This window comes from Strix uralensis, chromosome 3 (genome assembly GCF_047716275.1).
Source record: "Strix uralensis isolate ZFMK-TIS-50842 chromosome 3, bStrUra1, whole genome shotgun sequence".
Classification (NCBI taxonomy): Eukaryota; Metazoa; Chordata; class Aves; order Strigiformes; family Strigidae; genus Strix; species Strix uralensis.
Genome location: NC_133974.1, coordinates 70283702 through 70307389, shown reverse-complemented (window position 1 = coordinate 70307389; position 23688 = coordinate 70283702). Strand labels below are relative to the sequence as shown.

At 42.5% G+C, this 23688-nt stretch overlaps 1 long non-coding RNA gene across 1 annotated transcript; it reads right to left on the bottom strand.

Annotated features, from left to right (window-relative positions):
- Nucleotides 1-12: 12 nt before the first annotated feature.
- LOC141940936 (uncharacterized) lies at nt 13-3683 on the bottom strand. Its single transcript, XR_012628166.1, has 4 exons — nt 3558-3683; nt 2311-2389; nt 529-760; nt 13-290 (listed from the first exon to the last, which is right to left on the bottom strand). It is a non-coding gene; the product is annotated as an uncharacterized LOC141940936 (long non-coding RNA).
- Nucleotides 3684-23688: the final 20005 nt, after the last annotated feature.

Below are 23688 nucleotides of genomic sequence, written 5' to 3'. Positions count from 1 at the left end.
TTTTTTTGTAAGGGAAATGCTCATCATGTACTGCTATCTGGAGACCAGCAATTCCAGTTCATAAGCTTTCAAACTTGTTTTCATTCTGTAATGGAGTGAAAAGCCCATCTTTTGAGAGGCTTCACAGACTCATATTTTGCAAAATTCTTGACTTGCAGAATAAAAAAACCTCCAGACTCTGGCTTGGAAAATTGCAGATTTTTACACCCTTGAGAGACAAGGAGTCTTGGCCCTCAAAAGGGCTCTTCTTCACACCTTCCTTCAAATGGGCACTCCTTGGTGAAGTATTTCTGGGAGAAGGAAAAAGGACATTTGATGAAAATCCAAACAAGATCTAGCCAGCTCTCCTCATGGTCTTTATGCTGAATCTTCACAATGCCCTTCAAAATATGTTTACCACATGGTGTGCTTTTCAGCTTCCTTGTTTGCTCTCCACCACAAGCAACTGGTAAATCAGGCAATAGTAGAAGGCACAGAAGCATCCTAAATCTTGAAGAGACATGATAAAAATTTTAAAGCAGCTCCTACCTCCCCAGCCCAGCAGAAAGTGTGATGCGGAATGCATGGTTGCTCTGGTAATGTCACACCGTCCCTCTAGCAACTGTAGCGGCAAGGTGTCAGCACAGCATGCCTCGGTGGCTTCACCATCCTCAGATGCAGAGAGGGAGATGACAATATTATCTCCAGTAATTCTCACCTCTCCTGGCACAAGGGCCCTCTGGGGCTACACACGGCTCAAAGGCTGGCCTTTCACTTCTTCCTACAAGAGCAAAGGAAATATTTTTTTTCTCAGACCTCTAAAGAAAGTTTACACCTTTATTTCTGAAACACCAAGGAAGGAAGGCTTTAAATAATACATTTCCAGCGTGCTTGTGTGCAAGTGCCAGGAATGTATGAACTCATTTGAACCACAGTGTTGGAAAAGTGGTATTCAAACAGCACACCTGAAGTCAGCTGTGAAACCACTCTGCTGCTACAAAAAAGCCACTGAAGAGCATGAAAGGTGCCATGGGAAAGAAATCACCACCAACAACATCTCCTGATCACAGTGCTGAAGCTCCAGTACCCAGTGAGAGACACAACCCCTGGCAGAGGGAGAGAGGCAACAGCTACCTTCTCCTCACTCCTTGAAAAAGAAGAAGAAAACAGTTTGTTTAAAAGAAACAAGACCACAGCAGCCCTTTGACCAGTCATTGGCAAGCAATAATTGAGTTATAGGTAATGTATTTTGATGAATTTGAAGAGAAAGTGATTAGGACAACACACTGAGAAGAGTCATCAATTTTGCAATAGAATTGTTATATTTGCAGTAATGAACTGAAGAAGACTACCTACAATATTTTTCTTTTTTACCTATTGCAAATGAAAGATACAGTGTTGTGAGTCTAGGCACAGACTGAGAAGAAAGATGAGAGATTAGTGAAGTTAGTGTTACACCTTATAGATGGGAAACAGGCTTTCTCACATGACCACATGGAAGGAAACAAGATCCCTCACAATAAATGCTTCCAGGCTAGAACCTGAAGCTTATGTTTTCATAAGTCCTTGGGACTTCATAACCTGTTCAGTCATCAGAGAAGACAATTAAATGAGCAAACATCCTTTCTCATTGTTCTCAGTGGGAATTCTTGGTGCTAACCATTCTGACATGATACCCTTAATATGCTGATCAGAGCATTTACACTCTATGGGAGTTTTGTCCTATGACTGTGTCTAGCTATAGTGGGCAGAAAACTGAATGAGCTGTAATTGGTTTTAACAACTGGACAGCAGAAACAGACGGATGAAAAAAATCATAGATGATCTTCATCAGAAAACGTCACGCTCAACAGCATTCTGGAACTACATGGAATTCTTGGCGACCATATGTGTCTTTTCCAGACCCACAGGGCAGTACAAGTATAATGTGCTCAAATGTTTGAGGCTGATCCTGTATATTAAAAAAAAAGAATGGAAAATTCAATTCCCTTTCAGAATCTTACTGAGTATACCAGAGTGTCTGCAGCTTGAGCATAATAATGCCAACAAAAGCAACCAGATCTGTTTCCTCCTCACTGAAAGTTAATCTGTTGCTGCACTGAACGTTATCACCACAGAGGGAAAAATTCAGCGTCTGACATTACTCTGGAGTGAGGTTTCTCTATGATTTTCAGAAAAAATCCCACTCTACATAATCAAATGCCTTTCTGTTGAGGCTGAGGTTATTAATACTCTGTTGAGGTTTGCATTTTGCTTTGATTTAAACAACTAAATTAACTTTCTTATATCAGAAGATATCAAATACCTTCACAGCTTCAAAATCCTCCTTACCTTTGTAACATTGCAGATATTTGTTCAGGCAAAAAGACCTGAGGCCTTGGTCTTGGGAACCTTTAAATATGTATGTAACCTGAGAGAGATGAAACACAAACAAAGTTCAGTTTCACATTGTTAGTAGCTGGCTTTTGTTTCTGGCCATTGTACACTTTTCTTAGATGAATACCACCATTTGTTTATGTATGGAATGTCTTTAAAAGAACAATGTTTAAGAGAGTTATTAGAAATAACAGATCTAATTTTTAGTGATGTGATGTTAAGGCAGAAGAATTGTCCTTAGTATCTGAAGAGCACTCAGAACATGTTTACTGGCAATTCTGGAGGTAAAATAATGGGACTTTTTGAGTTGTGTTTTCTGTTTGCTACTCTCTCTACTTAAATGCTATTTAGAATTAAGAATTTGGTATCTTTCATGTTTACTTAAAAGTCAAACAAGACACAGTCCTTAGATGAGGCCTTTATGACTGCTGCTATTATTTGGGAGGCAGTGGTTCCCCACTTCTATGTTTTGAGATTGGGGGGGGAAAACTATTTTCTCTTAATTCTGTTACAAATACTTTTCACTAACTTTGTATCAGCTAATAATAACCAAGAGTTTGGCTTAGCTTTGCAGCTTTAAAATTTTGGAGTGTCTTCTCATAATATGCTTTTTAAATCAGTCCCTTCCCACTTTCAGTCTGACTACCTGAAAAATGATCCTCTCAAGATCAAGAGAATGATTAGAAACTAGGAATTTCACCATTCTTACCACAGATTTTTCAACACAATTTTAACACGGAAAAGTTCATTCTTCACTATGGTTTCATGGCAGCTTTTCATAAGGAGTAAGAGGAATAATCAAAACCACAAACCCATGCATTATAACAAATCAATGGGTTTAAGTTCTAATGGTCATTGATCAGAGTCCATCCCAAGAAGATTTCTCTTGCATTTAAAATTATATTTAGAAAGAGTGAAAAATATTCCAACAATCAAAAGGGGCAATAAAAAGAGCTCAAACATCTTATACAGCAACTACAAGCACAATAAAAATATGGGTTTAGCAGAGATTTGGGTAATGCCAACTCCAGTTATTTGACCACAAAGCAAAAGCAGGTCTCAGAAGATCTCTTCTGTATCCAAAGCAAAGGTTTACCTGTAATTGAAATATAGTCTAGATTGGAAAGGCTATTAACAGGAAAGAGGACTGAAATATGCATGTATGTGCATGTGGAAGGTGCACAGTTTCTTGGGTTTTCCACCTGAAAAAAAAGCTGGAAAGGAAGGTCTTCTTGGTCCTCTCCTTTTTTCTTGAGGGAAATCACTGGCAGCCATGAGAACCAAGTGGAAGCTGCTCTTGTTTAATGTGGTGGAGATCAGGACTGATTCACTGGCTTTGCCCCTGTGAGAAAAGAAGCAGCAATGAGCATTTGAAAGCTGTCAATACTGGGGAAGGTCTACAGAAACATTTCACAGGTGCATTTTCAGGGCTGAGGAATGAAATTGGTTTTAAAAAAGCCAAGTAAAAAAGACTTAAATAGGACTTTAGCGATGCATAAGACTTCAGCAGTCCTCTGCCCAAGGGTGTCTTTCTCTCTATATGTAGTACCCTGTCACCAGGCTAGGCTTTAATTACACAAGCCATGGGCAAAACTAAGTCTGCTATCTAATATCATTTTGATGTGGTATTCCCTGTACCTCTAGGAAATTAAGGTCCCTGCTATGCTCACCCTCTCTCAAGCATTAAACGGCAAGTGTTATTGTCAAAGACAAGAGATGTGCTCTATACTGGTAGTGGGAAAAAAGCTGACTTCCCCCCATTTCAGCAAATGATTTTAAAACCCTACACACCTCCAGTAACTCTCAGAGATAAAACTTACCACTTGTGTCATGACAATTAAAAGGTATTAACCCCAGGACATACCAGACACCAGTTGCCAAAATGGCTTTCTATTAATTAGTGCAGAACTTAGTTCAGATTTCCAGTTCTTTTCTGGAGCATAAAACCTGCAATACCACAGCATGGGACAAATTTGTTGCTGCAGCTGCAGCACTTGAGTCTGTCATGAACTCTCTGCCTCCTAGCTCAGAGTCGCACCACCTCCAAAATGACCAGATATAATTGGGTTCAGTGGAGTTCAAAGCTATGCTCTGGCTTCCTCATATCAAAGTCCATCGATTCAGTGGCAGCCACAGCACACTGAAATGCTGGGAGAGTGGGAGGGAAGTTACGAGCAGAACACATTCAGGTCTGTCCTGTTAGATGCCAGGATGCAGTACACAACGTGCTTTTGGTTGAGCTTTCAAGAACTCAGATGCGGTCCCCTGGAGAAGACTTTATCTCCTCCTCTAATTGCTGCAAACATATCTCACTTTTGCTAATGTACTTTGCCTATTTCTTGGCTTAATACTTCTGAGACTCATTTACACTTTTTTTTTAAATGTCAGGACTTTCTCCTGAGATTGTTCATTCATATATTTATTTTCTTGGACATGATTTAACAAACCATCCCTGAAGAATTTGCAGCTATTAACTTTGTCGAACAGTAGCTCAAGTGAGTGTTAAAGGTAAATGGTCTAAAAGAAAGTAATGGGCCAAAGCACCTTCAGGGTATTCATCTGCCCCGAAACTCATTTCAATAATTCTTTCCCACAAAGACTGAAAAAAAAAAATAAGGAAAGAAAAAGGAAGTTTTAGTTGTTGGTATGAGACTGTAAAGCACAAATATAGATAAGCATAGCAGGATTAGGGTTCTTTTGTCTAGATAGTCAAGATACTCAAACCTTTACCCTCATTCCTGGTTGATCCTTATGCACTGTCCATTCTTACCTCACATTCACTCCTGTATGCTCCAGGCCAGCAATAACAACTGCCCAGCTACACTGTCACGGGACATCTGTTTGGCTCATGTTGCTCTCAGTGGCAGCTCCCAGCTTGTGGAGACCTCAGCTGATGTTCACTAGCAACCTTATTCTGGGAAGAAGACCTACTTGCTGCCACTACTAAAACTAAGAAAGCTGTAAATGGCTGTGCAGCTAACTCACCTTGTATGGTTTTCAGAGACAGATATAACACACTCATAATCTTGGTCATCCTGCAGGTTGTAATTGCAAATTAATTTCTGATGAACAGAACATGATGAAGGGTCTGAGTGCCCAGAAGTCCATCTGGTTTTCTCCAAATACACCAGCTGTACACAACTGTGAATGTATGTCCATTAGTTCTGTGCATGTGATTCCAAACGGTGCAATTTCATACAAAATATTGCTTCTTTCCACAAACCCTGCCTTACCAGGGACTGTGCTCTTTCTTAAAAACACTGGTTAGACATACTTATACACAGATGAAGAATGTAACTTAGTCATTGTTGTTGCTGCATACAGCTCACTGGTTTTCTGCAGGCGTTTTATGTGCCTGTTTCTGACACAAGCAGACCCAGTCATTTGGTGATTTGTTTGGATTTGAATATTTCAACATTAAAAAAAAAGGAGAGAAAAATGAGCCCTTCAAATCAAAATAACATCCCAGTACACTGCAAGTTAAAGCAAAGTCAATTTGTTTTTTCTTTAATGTCCTGTTTATGTTATTTTCTATTTTGCAAAGTCACAGTGGAGAGCCAAAAGCACTGACCAGCAGTATCCACCCAATACCTGGAGACTTTGTACAAGCTATAGATCCACATCTGCAAAATAGGCACATGTGCAAAATATTTTATCCGATCTTTTATGATATTACTTCTGGTCCTTGAGTTAGTCTGGATGTTCACTGCTGTATGTTAAATTGTTAGGTATGAGACTATTTTCTTTTTTCTTTCAGAAATCTTTGTTTTTTCAGTATTTTATAAGAATGAAGACACCTGTTTCATCACATTCATCTGAACTTGAGAGAGTTTCATGTGGTTTTATGTGAGTCAGAAGTACCTTTTTTAGTTATATGTCTCCTCTAGGATGGTTATAAGTCTCCCTAAAGAAATCTCTTTGTATCTGGCATGCAACAAGGAACACAGAGCTAAAACCCACTGAACTCAGATGAAGCATCTTCATTAATACCTATTAGTTCTGAATCAGGTCACCTACCAAGTGCTATTATGATTTCCCCATGCCAGTACAGATGGGCCATTTTTATAGGTTTTTTTTCTGCAGTAATTTTTTTTTTTAAATTTGTTCTCAGTCAGCCTCAAACAATTTGTGAGCAATACAGCTGGAAAGAAATTGGAGGTCTGACCAACAGGAGTGCTGGGTGACTGGCATTGCCATCTTAGCAAAGGTCCAAATTCATGTTCAAACCTCTCCCTCTCACATCCAGTGTCAGGCAGGTTATCCACTGCAGGTCTCCTGGGAGAATGCTCTAACCAGCCGAAAATGCAATGAAGTTATTTGTGTAGCTACTGGATAAAAAAGGAGTGAAAACACTGTGTGTGAAAGGAAATGTTTCTTCTGAGACACAATTATTTTTTCCTTTTTTTTTTTATTTTGCTGAAGAAAAAGACTGCTTCAAGTTGAACTGAAATTTTTTTATATTCTCTGTTTAGTAGTCTGACCAAAAAAATCTATTATTATTTCCACTGTGCTACTTCTAACCTTTCTATTTCATTCAAACTAGGTTTACACAATTTGCTTTTAAAGACCCGTGGCATCAGGATCTGTAGAACAGCCAGGGTCAAAATTTCACTATTTTTGAATACACCTACAATACACACAGATTTGCATAATAGGCCCTAATGCCTCCTTCAGAATCATTATGGTCTATTGAGTAAATAATGGGTCTATTGAAAATGGTTGAAATACCCATTTAGTTGATAGACTCTATTGACTCCTAATAAGAAGCTATTAGAGTTGAATAAATATTATGCATTTTTAAACTTGCCTAAATATACTCCATTTCCACATATTTTCATATTTACACAATGGACTGTAAAGAACATGTTGTATCAGCTCACAGACAGCTCCAAGACAGAGCTTCTCTTTTTGTAGGGTTTTTTCTTAACTTTGCAGGTGTTAAGGTAGGTTGTATTTGTTTTGTTTTTGATGAGACCTACATGGAGGAACAAAATCAAAACAAGAAAGGAAATTAAACTACTTGAGTTGGTACTTAAATAAAATTAAGCTTTATGTTTTCAAAGAGTTAGCATAGGATTTAGACATGCACTCTCGGGTTTATATGTGGGATAGCACAACACATTCTTTACAGTCAATTGTTTAAATATGCAAATACATAGAAAAGAATGAGCATAGTTAGGCAATGTGTAAAATGCATATTTGTATTTACTCAGCCTTAAACGTTTTATTGAGAGCTGAAAGAATCTCTCAAGTTAAAACATACTTTGATAATTATCCATATATACATTTTTTGCTAATCCATAGCAATTCTGAAGCAACCATAAGTAGCTGTGCCAGTTCAGCATAAAGATTTCAGACTCCAGATGTGCATTACACTGTCTTGTGTCTCATCTCAGAGTTTCAGATCTTGGATCCTGGATCGCACATCCTAGTGCTCCATTTGTTGTGTGGACATAAAAAATAGCTGGGACTCCAAGCTGGTATAGGAGTGTCTCCTGGATGTGTTTAGTTCAAGTGAAAGCAAGCCAGGGAAGTGGCTTCTGCTGTTCTGCTCAAGCAGATGGTTCAACTGCTTGTAAGGAACAAGTGCCTCCTTCCTTTCCCTCCTTGAGGCCTGAACAGGTACAGGCAGTAACAGAAGTGATTACTTTATACATTTTCACACCAGCAGACCCCATGTCCTCCGGCAGTCACAGACTCTATGTTTGCTGTTCTCTTGTTGCTTTCAAATGTTTCACATATTTATGTACATTCCTGGATCTCATCAGCCTCTAGAAGACCACCAGAAAAACTTACTGGCAGTTTGCACCAGGGGTCAAAGGGAGAGGCTGTTCTTCATGGCCCATATGAGCCCCGTAGGAGTCTGACACAACTGTATGAGAGGACTGTGCATAGACCTGCAGATCTTGTTTCCAGAGGTCAAGCTCAATCACTCACAGGTTTGACCACATAGTCATTGACTGTGTCTACTCCACTATACCTCTTCACAAGCTCAGTTTTCCAAAAGGTTGCCTCGACTGTATATCGCTGTGACAGTGTTATGCAAATTGTTTTCTCAGTTTATTTAATTTGATGTTGGCAAGAATGGAGGGTTAATGGCCTTGGCACAAACACATCTTGCTGCTATTTTCCAGTCAGTTCCTTGAATATCTGAACACTAGAAAGTCTTCAGTCTCACAATAGCAAAGAAACACAGAAAGGTCTAATTTAGGTATTACTCCTATCCCATTGTGGACTTAAGATGTTGAGATTTCCAAACTGTAGCTGATTTGTCCTGTGCTAGACACATCTCAGTTGGTTTTACTCATCTCTTTCCTCTGCAGCCTACCACTGTCTTAACACATTTTAGTCACCCTGAGCATGTTGCAAAAAGACAGGCTACCCCCTTCTCCTTTCTCCCCTTCCTCCAGCCTCCTCATCACTCTAGACCCTTACCCAATGAACACCACCCCATCTGTTGGGGACAAAGACCTTCCAGAGCACTGGCTTGTAAAGAAACCATGATGCAGGGACGATTTCTATATCCTCACATCCCATATGTATTAAACAACTCTTCTTTCTGTGCCTGAGGGGTACTGAACTGCCAGTGAGAATGACTTCTAATGAACTGGAAAAGTCTCTGCAGATGCCACTCAGCATTGGAGGTGCAGCATGGTCCCACCTCTCACCTCCACATCCAAATCACTTGTCTTCCCACAGCCACTTTCCCCCTGGCTGTCAGAAAGAGAGAGACAAGTGCATGCTGTGTCCTGCTAGGGGGAGGTTATGTTTTAGTGTTTCACAGCCAGGACACCAAAGTCTGTCCTTTCTGATACTTCTAACTGATTGGTAAGAAGCAGGAGTTAGAGAACTGGATGAAAAATAACAAGCTAAGAGACATAACAGATAATTAGGTTATCTTTTTTAAAAAAAAAAAAAAAAGCAACAAATTGATATATATGTATTCTCAATGGTTTGCATAAGGCACTTTATTTCTGTCTTCCATTGTCCCTGAATAAACATGAAGGCACCAACTCATCACTACTTCTGGGTGCCTATGGTTTGACTAAAAGGTGATGATATTTTCTGTTTCAGCTTCAATTCCTCTCCTCCCTTTCCTCCCTACCCTACAAAAAAAGTTAGAGCACTCCACACTTTCTATACCTCTGGCTTCCAGACAGCATTTGCAACAGTAGGAGCACTGGAAAGCATAGAAGCCAAATAATGCTAATAGGGCAAACAGAATGTAATTGCTTATGTGTGCTGGTTATATCCTGAAACAAATTGTTTCTTAATGCTGAGGTCAGACAGGGTTTAATTAGGAGAAATACAATTGGTGTAAAATTTTGCAGCAGGCTGCTTGTTTGGTGTCATGCCAAGTCAACATCAAGCCTTTCCAAATGGAAATTTTCATTAGAGGCCATTGGCAGCCTGGTTAGGCTGAGTTTCAACTTTTTCGAGTCTCCTGGTAACATGAACCTGAAACTCAGCATATCTTCTTCCTAATAACAGGCTGTCCCTATCGCAACTGTTCTCACACAGCTTCTACATATGTAGTAACATGTGTGCTCAAGATCTACAATGGCTGCTTGCTTCTGGTCTGAAGCTGTCAAGGTCTGCATGCAGATAGGACTTAACTTCAGCTTCAAGACTGTGGATAAGTGACATTTTATTTTTGTATTGTTTTTGTATCAAATATAGAGAAAGAAGCCTTTGAACATCAGCAGAGGAAGAGAAATTTCTAAGCCCTTTTTGTTGAGTTGTGACCCCTTTTTTGTTCTGTTTGTACCACTCTATGCAAGGTTCTCAAGGATTCTTACTGACACTCAAAGCACTGATACTGTTCTTTACATTGATTATCACAGCCCAAGTGCTTGTGCTGCCAAGGTTAAGGTTGTATCAGCATTCCATTTATAGACCCTGCTGTTCAAGAAAAAAATGCTTAACTTGATTGAGAAAATTTCTCCAGGGTGGAATTTTTTTTTCCCTTTCCTTAATTTTGTAAGTTAAGCTGATGCTCATAAAACTAAGGGAGGAGCATTCTGGCTTATAGCAAGTAGGCATTGAAGGTTTCTTCCACTCCTTAGCGTACCTCAGTCTCAGTTTATGTCTTTTCTTCTTATTCCGATACTGAAATGGAGAACACTGATGAATAGTCCACAAAGGGAACGTGACCTGGTGTGTGCCATAGTCTTTGAAGTTGAGCTACCAGACATACTTACTCCAGAAAGTGCTGTCAGCAAAAGGCGGGAGCAGTGGAGGATTTGTGGCTACTGTGAAAGCTGGCTGGGGTGGCAGCTGAGCTGGCAGAGAAGGAGGGAGGGCTTGTGAGCCAAATTGCCACTGTAAATAAGACAAGCCAGGTTATAGGAGGGAGAAACTGCTGGGAAGAAAGTGGCAGAGACCCAAATAGGTAGTCATTGTGCAGCAATTTGTTAAAGTAAATAGGAGCCTTTTCATTTCAATATCTCCCTGCCCTGGTTCAGGCTATACCTGAATCAGCATTTACAGAACCACCTCCTCCCTGAAGGTGACATTTTCTCTTCTTCGTGGTTTTTTAGCCAATCACCTGTGCTCAGCTCCCTATTTTCTCTCTCCCTTCTGTTCTCAGTATCTTTTCAGGGAGCGGCATGTTGTGCACCCTTCTCTCTCTGCTCTCTGTGGGCCAGCTGAGGTCATTGCTACCTCTGTCCTCCTTCACTCCTGCACCAATCCTGCTGCATTTGTCTGTTGGATGGATCCTTATGCCTGGCCTGCTCCATCTGCCTGGCTGCTGTTCATGTGCACAGGTCATAGCATCAATATAGTTTTCTGTATTTTCTGTATTCTCTGTGGGTAGGTATGTGTGGGGGAAGAAGAAAATAGAAAACCAATTGTGCTGCTGTTCCTCATCTGTGCCTGCATGCTCTACTTAGGGTCCAGTCTTTATAGCAGAAGAAAAAAAGGGCCATTCAAGTTTGGCTAGATAAGAATATAGATGTGGGAATTCCAGTGCACATGCATGATCTTCCACACAACAGTGCCTTGAAATATTTGTGTTGTGAAAGTTATCAAAAACCTCTGGATAGAGATTTGGAGATTTAACCAGATCTTGTGGGGTTTAGGGACGAAAATAATCTTTTATATAGCATGATAAGATCCTTTTTTTGTATTTTTTTTCCAAGAACATGCCCATAGATAGTTCTTAATAGCTGTTAGCAGCAGCTCTTTGGTGACTGTCCTCCCTTTATAGTTTCACTTTCAGGGTTGGCTTGAAAGGAGAGGAAAATCCTTTGCTTTTTATGAAAAGGACTCTCAGCATTATTCAGTGGTGCCAGCTAGCTGTATTTCCTAAGCTGGTGGGTGATGTTATCTTGTGCACCTGAACCTGAAGCAGTTTTTACAGGAAGCAACAAAGCAAAATGATGCTTTGCTTGTGGCTTTTCTCCCCATTAGTGCAGATGAGGGAGTGTATCAGCCTCCCCTATCAATTCAGCCAGTGTCCAGACATTTACACCACATGTTACAATCCTTCTCTTCCCAGTCTAGAGTCAGCTTTGAAAGTAAGATGTGTATATGTATGTTGAGCAATCAGCGAAGGATTTTGACATGACTAAATAGAGACTTCACATGTATTCTGCATATTTCTATATTTTCTTTGCTTCTAGGGTGCAAATCTAGGGCATTGTGCCAACTGGATATGAGTTTTTTTCCCAAGCTATGGTGCTGATATATTGTAATGGCATGGATTTTACAGCTTCAGATCCCTGGCTGGGGGGACACAGCCAGGTCAAAAATGAGATGTGGATGGTAGCCCATGCCTTGGAAGCCCGTAACTGCTGTGTGGCCCTGGAAAAAATCATTACACGTCAACTCAAAAATCACCTTCACAAACACCCAGATAAGCCACCTGCTCCCCCACTCCCATAGAGTCCACCGCACTTTAACTCTTTCGGGGTTGACTGACTACTTGGTTTCCCCTTGACAGAGGGAAAGGCAGCATTGCTTTTTCCTTCATCAAAGAAATAAACAAACAGAAAGGTAGAAGAAGGCAGCATCTGACTGCCTTTGCCTGAAGTTTTGTTAATTTGGGGTTTAGAGTTTCTCACTTTATTAAACACATTTTCATGCATGTGTGACTACAAATGTATGTATCGGGCTCTGGTTCTGGCACCACAGCAGAGGATCAGGTGGTGAGGTGGGGGTTGGAGGAGTAAATATAGTTTCTGCCATGTGATCATCTCTCCTCTGTTTTTAAAACCTCCAGCCTTTTCCTGAATTACCCCGTGGGTAGCTTAGTAACAGATATGATGGCCCATTCTTTAGCGCACTTGAAAAACTAGAAAATATACTGCCATTCTAGAAAGAAACAAACAAAACTAATGAGCTGAAGGTGTTGTCATGGAAGTGTTACTTACAAACATGGAAGGGGCAGCTGCCCTTCACCGAGCTCTGCTGAACAGCCAGAGCATAAAGCAGTGCTCCCTGTCACGTACAGCTGGGATGCTGCGGGCTCTGTAAATGCTGTTTGTACAGATGACGAGTCCCCTGCCGAAGCGGGTGATCAGTGGACCAGGGTCAGAGACATTAACACACTCAAAGACACATTGCTGGATGATCACTTGTACTGGCCATTGCCATGCAGAAGGCACGTTAGAGGGAAGCTTGGCAGATCTGGGTAGCACTGAGCCTCTCTATTTGCATGCAGTACAGGAAAGCAAGAAGTGCTCGTCTCCTGTTTAAAGGCAGCTACTGCTGCTTCACTGGGAGCTTTGGCCTTTTCAGTGGGGAACCCAGGAGACAGGCTGTCAAAACAGAAGTCTCTTGTTCAAACTACCAAGCTTAGGAAGTGGCGATAGTGAAAAAAAAAAAAAATAAAAAAAAAATTAGAAAGGCTCAGATCAGTCAAACCAAAGAGAGTTGTTGTTTCTTGGTTGGCTTTTTTTTTTCCTTTCTGAGGTTATTTAGTTATTTTTAGTTGGCTGGATGCAGAAGCAAGAAGTGTGGAGTTCACTCGAGGCCTTGAAGATAAATTCATAATTCAGTCTTGCAAACAGACAAACAAATAAAAGTTGACTTACATGGTGGAGGTTTTATATTTCCTCATTGTATTTCCCCTGCTTTGTACAAATCTTCCTGGAAATCACTGTAGTAACTCTCACTAACTGCTGTGATGCCTACTGTGCAGGGCAGAACTGATCAACTGCAGGAAATCCTTCCATTTTCATCTCTTTTTTTCTTCAATTGTGTCAAATTCCTTCTCCTTAGTAATCCCTCTTATTCCCTCAGGAGCTGAGAGAAGATTTAATTGTTAAATTTGCATAGTAACTCAGCAAACAAACTCTCCAGTCCCGTATAGACCTTTAGCCATTGAAGGCCTCATTTTAGCTATAAATCACTTACTTCTCTGTGCTCAGCCATGATGGCATTTCATACTCAGGAGGCTGGTGCAGAGAAATGATTGAGGGACAGTCCTTGTGGGGGCTTTTGCTTTTAGGGCTGCTCTTTTACAGTGTAGCTTATTGCAAGATTATTCTGAGAATGGGGCTTTGCAGGTGGATTGTGTTTGCCCTTTCTCCACAACTATCCGTGTGATAAAATAAGCGGCTTCTGTCTGGTAGACCTCTTGTAGATGTAGTAATTCCAAATATGAAAAATAACTTAAATCTTAATTAGTGCAATGATACACAGTAAATACAAAAGCACTTTCACTATTGCTGGATTACAACGAAATGGTTTGGTTTTAAAGATGATTTGCAAATATGGGGGTTTGCAGGGTTTCTGCAGGACATGGGAAAGGTGGAGTGAATCATTGCAGTGAACAGAAAAGTCTGTAGTTCTCCCAAGTTTCTAAATGCAGACCACAATACCTCACACTAACATCTAGAGTCTTTTGAAATCGTGACACAGACTAGACAGTGATAGAATAGACGACATCACATTTCTCTTGCAGTGGGATTACTAGGCTCAGCTGTTCAGAGGTGTGGTAGCACATTTCAGTGGTGCAGCTTTAGTATTTGAAATTTTGATGCTAAAACTGTCCAGAGTTTCCTCTGCATCTCTACCCTGAATCTCTGTTTCCTGTGACAAACCAGCTTGACAACCTACAGTCTCACTAATGAAGAGGAAACTCCACAGTTGGCAGGGAGATGTTGTACCAGAGAGGCAGTAGCCTGGCTGAAGGTGTGCGGAGCTTCTACCTTTGATGGTGGCAAACTAAACTATTGCAAGTGTCATTTCTCCATGAAATGAAGAAGTTGTGCAGCCTCCATCTTTCAAAGTTTTCAAGACCCAACCAGATGAAGCCCTGAGCAGCCTGGTCTGAGCTCATTGCAAACTTAACTTGGCTACTGGGGGCTAATACACAAACTTTTCTTTAAACAGTCTGTTCACTGATACGCTGTTTCAGCAGGGCATTTTAAAGCATGTATTTCCCTTCAGGAGGAAACTCCCAATGATTCAGATCCAGACCACATTCTTGAGTTTTGCACGATGTCAGCTGAGCAGAGAAGTCTCCTGACAACATCCATGGATCTGCTTACTCAGAAATAAGCACAGAAATTCAGAGAAGTAACACAGCCTCCTCAATTAGCTCTGCTTAGTGCTGTAAGTACAGTCAAGCTGACCACGATAGGAGCTGTCTGGCTGCATTGTTCCCCCTCTCAACCACCAAGACTGGGCTCCATCTGCCTCTAAGCACTGACCACATCTATCCCCTCCTTTAGTTCAGACAAAGCCTGAATTAAGCAATGGGCAAATGCCTCTATCAGGCATCTGTGCTGATCTCTGCTGAAGAGAGTCATAATAAAGTATATCCCACAGAAGACACTTGCTGACTTCCCTTTTGAAAAGAATAACATCTGCATAAATTGCTTGCAGCAAATAATGTAACACAAGGATGGAGACTCCGCTTGCTCCTAGTACTATATACCATCAAATGTCTGAATGAATTAATTGTTATTTTTGAATGAGATACAAACCCCATGCGTCACTTCTAAAATGTACTTTGTGAGTGTTAAATCCAGCTCATGCAGTAGTTATGATAGGTTTGACTGACTCAGATGGCACTGTTCATTTTCAGTTCCAAGGCTACTCGGCCATGTTTGCCAGGAACACTTAGACATACAAATCTCAGGCTGTTCCCCATAAATATGTGCTTAGGATTCTAAAACTTACGCTCCACAAACATCAGTGTCTTTAACTGATAAAGGAAATATTGCAGAAGTAGGCTTGCAGAATGGAAAACTGCAGTTTAAGATCCATAAAATGTTCTAGGGAAGTCCTCCTGCAGGGAAAACAGCTCAAATGTTCCTTGACTCTCCCCCTCAAAATCTACGATGTGATGTTGCTACTTGTAATGTGGTCTTTTGTGTAGGGTGCACGCTCTATCTCATTTTCCTAAAATTAGCATCTTAAGGCAGGCCTGTTATAGTGATGTTGGATAGTGATCTACCTGGTATCTCTCCTACAGCCAGCTATGTTTTCAGAGGGCTTACAGAAATTCAACTGCTCTCACTAACTTAAAAGTAAACCCTGATACATGTGGCTTGAGGTAGTTGTGGGAATCTTGTGTACTTACAATTTTGGACTGTGACAACTGGCCCAGCCTTACCTTTCCTCCAGTCTTACCCTGTACATTTTGTTGTTGCTGTTGGGATGGGAGAGGAATACACTTCTGCACTGACCTTCTCCTAAACCCTCCCACTGGGTATCTTTTACTCCCACTGGCAAAGAAAACAATTTACCTACTTTCTCAATGTCAACTGTCTGCACCAAGTTTATCACACTGAACTGTGCAACTATGTTTATACATTAAACAGCAGTCAGGAGAGATGTGAGACCCCCGCTTAGCCTTGGAATGTGTTGATATCTATAAGGCAAGCCAATCCCCAGCAGTTATGAAGGAGAATTTAATTGTTGAATGGTTGTCTCAGATTCTTGTTCCCAAGGAAGAGGAAAAAAATGGGTGGTTTTCCTTGGGATATGAGTCTACGTGAGCTTAACAAGTCAGCTGTGAATGAGAGCAGTCCACCAGCATTTCTTCCCACTGGGCCAGTGTTCTTGGGACTCTGAGGAAACTTCACTTCTTTGGATGTCTGAGCAAGCATTTGCGTGCACCATGACTTAAGAATAGGTGGGATCTTGCAAGTGATATAACACAAGAGTTCCATCTTTTTCTCATTAAATTATCAGCCTAGTGCTTTCCCAGCATAGTGTCTCACTGATCTTGAAAGGGCCATCCTGGTGTTGGGGGAACAGTTATCTGGGTGATAATCAATGCTGAGACCCCAGAGCAGCACAGAGAAATCTGAGAGCTATATGAACATTCAGCTGAAATTCCTTTATGCAGACAATTTTCCCTCCACTAGTCTTTTGAACTCCAAGAGAAGCATAAGCCCTGACTCAGGCAATGCGGAGTGTTTGCTCTGGCACCCAAGCCAGCAGATGTGACTACTTGGCATCCTTTCCCGAGACTTGAACCTCATGGTATGTCTATGCCAAATGTATCCACATTATGCAAGAGTAATGGAAATTCGCCAGGCAGAGCAATGCTATGTTTTCCCGGATAAATGTTGCTCAGTTTAATTTTGAGGAACTGACTGATAAAAGCCTCAGTGATTACCTTGTTTGCCTAACTGTCTTCATTCTGTGAGATCCAGCACTTTTGCTGGCACTGAGAATATATGAAAAACATGAGGGAACAAGTGCATCAGAGGAGCAAAAGAGGCCAAGCAAACCTCTTGGTGAAAGGTGAAGCACCCACCTGAGAAAAAGGGTTTATGTCCTCTTTGGAAGACAAACTGGCTGCACAGAAGGACCACTAAGAATATAGTTTGCCATCTGACATGGTTCAAGTGACTCAAGCTGCACGGTCACACTGAGCTGTTCATTTCAGTTTTTTCTTTTCTCTAATTCCAGGCAAAGCTCACCATGGGAAAATGCTGGTGATGAAGGTCATTTGCCTTTGGCAGCACCTGGAAGGTGAGACAGAAATGTAGCAACTCATGGTACACAATATCTACAGAATATAAAGTAGAAAATGAAAGGTGTTTTGAACAAAAAGGTGCATAGGATTAGCCAACTGGAAGACATGCATAAAAATGAAAAATTATCTTGATTATCACCACCCTGCCCTTCATTTGAACTGACTACTAGCTGCCTACAGTCATTGGACGAGACTTTTTATTTCATATTTGCATAGTTCACACAACAATATGGTTTCATTTCTGGCCATGGTCTCTGGTCACTAACACGACTCCTAAAAATAGTAAGTGTGATTTGCTACCTTCAACAGCCAAAGGTACTTGCCACAACCTGACTCAGTTGTATTCCACACACTCGTGACAGTCATGCACAGGGCAGCCCAATCAAGCAAAGAGTTGGGGATATATGCAGGGAGCCAGGATTCAGCTCTGAAGTTGAGGAAAGCTGTAAATATCCCACAGAGCCTGTCTGAGGTGTAACAATGCTACTGTCACCCAGCCACAGCCTGATAAAACAGCTGGAGCATGTGATGCCTTTTGTTGCCAGATCCTTCATTCTGCAGGGGGGAAAATGCCATTGAAATTGGAGGAACACCTCAAGTAGAAGCAGGGGATTGCTGCTACAATATTAGTGCAATTGATTACTTCAGCAAATAGCCAGAAGTAGCCATTACCTCCCAAGTTACATCCATTGCAGTAATCAAGTTCCTGTTAACAAATTTCAGCCATGAAGGAAATCCAGGAGAAACTGGCTTCTAACCCTGGACTCAACCTTCAGGAGAAGAACTGAGGAAGAGATATAGTGAAGTGCAGGACTCCTGCTATTTATTATCCAGAGGCAAATGGGGAATGGAACCATTTTCACAGAATTTTGGAAGGCTGTTTACAAACTGCTGGCCTAGAAGGAAACTCTTGCAAACCATTCACTGTAGATGTCTCACCTAACCACCAGTCTGACATGCAACAAGCCACATGTATCCTGCAGGGCTGCTGTTGCTGAAGGGGCATGGAAGACAAGTGAGGTGCTAATGTTCTCCAAAGCCCCATATGAACAAGAGTTACCGCACAGCTATGGCTGGGTGGATAGTTCATGGTGAATAACTTATTAATATTTTTTTTTATCTGCAGACATTGTTGTGTTTCTCAGTTATTCATTTAAAATTATTGTCTGAGTTATTCGTTGTCCACAGTAATTCATTGCAAGATTAGTCAAAATAATGCTGAAACTCAGAATACCAGACAGAAATCAGATATTTCTTTTCCTTGATTAGCTAAATGAGACATTTTGAATCAAGTTTCTGCTTCAGTGCCTAGGCTCTGGAAACAGAAAATGGCCTTGTGAAAATACTGTGTAATATTTACTTAAATGCTACTGTTTCAATAGCTAGTAGTAAATTCATTCAATAGACTATTTGTGAAAGCCAGCAGAAAAAATGAACAATCAAACAAACTATTTAAATCATTTAAGCATAGCATTATCTGAGGGTTAAGTAATGTTTGCCTACTTGCAAACACAGTTGCCAGTTGCCTGCAGCAAACTGTACAGGACATTTCTTCAAATCCAAAACTAATTCTACTACTTCATACAAATTAACAAAACCAGAATTTTGAACACAGAACAACTTCAGTTACCTAATTTATTTTGGTTTGTGAAACACAGAGGCCCAGCTACAAATATAAATCAGCAATGGTGAAATATACGATGCCATATGCCTTGACCACACTCATCAGAAACAAAAGATCAGTGCTCCCAGCTCCCCCGATGGACTGTTTACCCTCTATGAACCTTCCCCAGAAAAAATTAAGTTGTGCCAAAATACTAAGCACACTGTCAGCATGTAACAACAACAACAAAATCTTACACACAACATGTATAGTCTTAGGCTGTTCTATATTGTTCAGTGGTTCACTTGGTGTATTAAAATGTATTTTAAGACATTATTTTGGTTATGTCCAATATCTACTGGACACTTACAAACAATTTAAGAGAACTATACTACCTGTTATTCCTGCCAAAGGGAAGAACACATTCCACAGAAGGGAAATTATAGAGGTGCAAGTTATGCTGGGTGACAGGAATATGGAGTTAGGCAACATTCACATTTTACTTTGCTAATGGATTACAAACCTCCTCTTTAGTTAGAAATGTATGGATAAAGTAGATGCACAAGTCTTTGCTTTTTTAGTGTAGCCCAACAGGATGCATTGTAAGTTATTCTTACTAAGTGTCAAAATGAGTCCAAGTGACAGATTATGTATTTGCTTACCTACATTTAACACTGGCATCTCTCCATTCACTCACACTAGGGTAAATAAACTGAGGCTCTGGCTCCGTATTCCCCCTTGTTTGATCTCACTCTAGATCAGTGATGCCAAACCACCAGCTCTGGCAAACAGAGATCTGGGCTGGCACCAATGACAATGAGCAAACAACACTTTCAAAACATGTTTGACGCCAGATAGCAAAGAGCACCCTCCCTACTTCAGGAGCTCAGAAAGCTAGAAAGGCTTTCTGCTCTGAAATTCACAACTACCACCTCCTGCATGTGGCTGGAAGGGCCAAAACGACATTTCTCTTCTATGGCCCCGAAAAAAGAAATCCGCTGTATTTATCCCAAACAGTGGCATATAGGTGGTTCTTGCTGACACAGTTAATGCAAAACTGTGTTTAAGCATGACCAAACCTAACTCAGTAATACACAAGAAGCGGACCTGAACTAGCTAAAATGTTGAGGTCAACAACCTGCATTTCAACTCTTTCAGCTTTTACTAGACTTCTTCAGGACACAACAAAACAAAAGCAGGACACAACAAAACAAAAGCACACCAAATTTAGGCAGGGCATGTGTGAGAAAAGGACAGAGAAAATGAAGGTATCTCCTCCAACGGGTATAATCTGGGAGTTTTAGACACTAAATTGTCTGCTAACAGGGGTTCTGGGATATTGGTGGCACCTATCCTGCTCTCACGCCACGTTGCACTCCAGTTTGGATGCATGAGAAGCTCTGGGCAGACCCTCCCGAGGCGGTGCATGAAGCAACATGCTGTGATAAGACTTCTGGTGCCTGGTCCAGCTGGGTCATGGGGGACCCGTGGGGACCCGAGGTCACGCCCTCATCCCTTACCCCCGGAGAATGCCCTGCTGGGGCTTGTGCTCTTGCTGAGTGCAGCCACGGGCCACTTGACACCAGCTGGGAACCTGGATGGCCAAGTCATTTGCTCCTAAATTACATCAGTCCTCATCCCTCACCCCAAAGGGTCCCAAGAGGCTGTGGGGGCTCAGAGAGATGGGGCACTGGTTTATCCACAGGGCTAAAACACAGCATGGGCTGTATTTACTTCTGCCCCGTAATGCAGCAGGCAGAGACGATCTCTGGGCTGCGAGGCGGTGGTACACCCCCCCCCCCCGGACGCGCACCCACACACACGAACCCCGAGCCGCCCCAAACCTCTACCCGTACCCACGAACCCCTCCCCTCCCCCTGCCCATACCAGCACAAACGCCTCGAGCTGCGCCTGCACCGCGCCCTTCCCACACCGGCCGCCAGCCGGGGACCGGCACCGCACCTCGCCTGCACCCCGGCCACCGCCGGGCCGGGCCCCACCAGGCCGGGACGGGTCGCGCAGGGCCGGGCCGCGCCGCGCGCCGTCCCCACCAGAGGGCGTCACGACCCCGCGTTCGGGCGGGCGGGCGGCGCGGCCCGGCCCGGCCCGACCACGCCCACCGGGCCGCGCCGCCGCCCGGTTCCTCGGGCCTTTCGCCCCGGTTAGCGCCCACAGCCACGGGCGAGGCTCCCTCCCCGCCCCGCGGCACCGCTGCCCCGCCCCCGCCGCGGCCGGGGGAGCCTTCCCGCCGTCCGGGCCCCCGGAGCCTCGCCCCCATCGGCCCTTCCTGGCCCGCCCACCTCCCGCGCCACCCCAGGCCCAAACAGCGGCCCGCGGCCCTCGGTGCCGGGTGTACGGCCCTGCGCGACCTTGTGGGCCGAAAGCGGGCTGCTGGGCTGTTCTGTGCACGGGCCGTGGGTCGGTGTGTGCACCTCCCCACCGCCACAGTGGCTTGGTTGTGCGGGGCGGTGCGCTCTGTTGAGGGTGTTTCCCAGATTAAGGGCTGGTAGCCGGCGCTTTTTGTGGCCGGGAGGTGACCTCCACTTCTCTTGAGAAAAACTCCCATATCAAAGAGTTTTCTGTGTAGTTTTCTTCTTAGATCGCAGCCCACCCTCTGCTTTTTGGGAAGCACTGTCTTTTTGTTGTACAAGTGAGTTAGTGACTGGTGTGGTGGGGCACCGCTGAAAAAAAAAAAACAGTTATAAATGTGAATAATCTGAGATGATTCTTTCAAAGTTCACACCCCACGAAGCTGCAGAGCAAAGCCAAGTGGATGGGAGAGGGATGTTTCATAAGAATCAACTGGCTGTTGCAGAGCAAAAGGGGGGAAAAGTGATCCCCCCAAGACAGATATCATTGCCAGACCATATTGGTAAGATTGCAAGTTAGAAATGCAATTGAAGCTGGAGAATTTGCCAAAGGAGAAGAGAAAAAAAAAAAAAAAGACACAAAACAGATGCAAAACAACAAAAAGATGCCAGAATAAAATGAGTCTTAGGCCAGCATTGGAACACACCGCAATCCCTCACCATTCAGGATGATTTAAATGGATGGAAAAGGGATTAAGGTCTAATCCAGCAGTTGCTCTGTTAGAATTAATCTCATAGGAGTCAGTCAGGATATGTATATTTAAAGAGGAGGAGAGAGAGAAGAAAACAAGCAAATTTCAGGATCAGGCCCTGAATATAATCTGAGGAGACTTGAAATAGATCCTTGAGCCACAACTGGCTTTACAAGATGATTAGCTGATCCAAACACTCCCAGATATTTCAAACAGAAAAGGTGGCATTGCTAAATACGTGGTTCTTTCTGAAATACTGAACCCCAAGTCTCCCTGCCAATTTTTGGCTGCAGCAGAGGCAGTAGCCGTTTCACTCACTGGCTGGGACCCTCTCCGGCACTGCAGCGCCTTCCTTGGCTGTGATCTTGCTTTCAAATGCCACTGATTTTCTGGGACAGTCTCGACTATGAGAAGACTGTCCCACTGGGTCTTGGGTTTCCTGAGAGCCTGAGTGATTAAAGAGATTCTTCTTCCTTTTGAACTCAAACATTTTCCAGAGCTGCCTTCTCTTCCCTGAGTAACACTATCAATCTGAGGCAGGGCACTGAAATATCTACACCAGCACTGCCAAAAACAGCCTTGCATATTTCCAAGCAGTTATGCAGCCTTTAGTAAATCACCTAAGCGTGAGCAAACTGCTTCAGGCAGCACAGAAAAAGACAAATCCAAATGCTGGGGACAAGGACTACCCAGGGAGGCTTGTGTAGACACACTGAAAGGGAAGACAAAATAAAGTGCTAGCCCCAGTCCCTAAGACACAATATCAGCAGCTTGTTTCTGCATGTGTGGGTACCCTTTATGTGTGTGGGTGGGTGTATCTGAGGCAGGAACCAGTTTACAAAAAGGAAGTCCTATACATTGCAGTCCAAGAACTATGTGCTCATTTTAGCAATTCTGACTATGAACAGTGCTGGTTTTATAGTTCTTCAGAAGCCCTCATCATCTCCAGATGGATCAGCAGTTCCTTGCAGAACTGAGACCACTCTCAAGGATATTGCAATATCTAAAAAAAAATAAAAGCACCCACATGGCAACATTGAGACCTGAGCTTAGTCCTGTTTCTTTTCCCAAGTAACAAAGTAACCCCCTTACATTGGTACATCAATATGTAAAAAACACCATAGACCACAAACTCTAAGAGAAAGGAGCCTTTTGAGGAGTCAGAGAAGTTCAGATTAGAGTACTTACCTGTTTGCTGGGAACTGGGTGGAGGGAGTGAATGGGATGACTCAGGGACAAAGAAAAATTACCAAGATGAGAGTGGCTAAGGAATACAAGTCTTTCTTTCCCATGTCAGGAGCAAATCAACAAATACACGTTCCTGGCTTTGTGGGGGGAAAAAAAAAAAAAAAAAAAAAAGAGAGATGAACATGTTTTCAAAGATTTTTAGCTCAGGTAAAATGAATTAAAAATTTCAGCAGCCACCAAAAGTAAATACTTACCACTGAGATACCTGACCTGGGCACACACACTACACCCACCAACAGTACAGAGCAGGTGTTGGGACCTTGGGATGCAGACAACCGGTGGGGAGAACCAAGCACACTGGTAATGCTGCTTTGCAGGCAACAGGGGTCACAGCTGGGATCCCAGATCTCCAGCGTGAGCCAAACATTGAGGCCTGGGTTTGCTCTTCAGTGCTATTTTGAGCATAAAAAACCACCTACCTTCAACATCACTGTCTGCATTCTCATTTTTCCAGGAAAATGTTGGCAATTATATTAC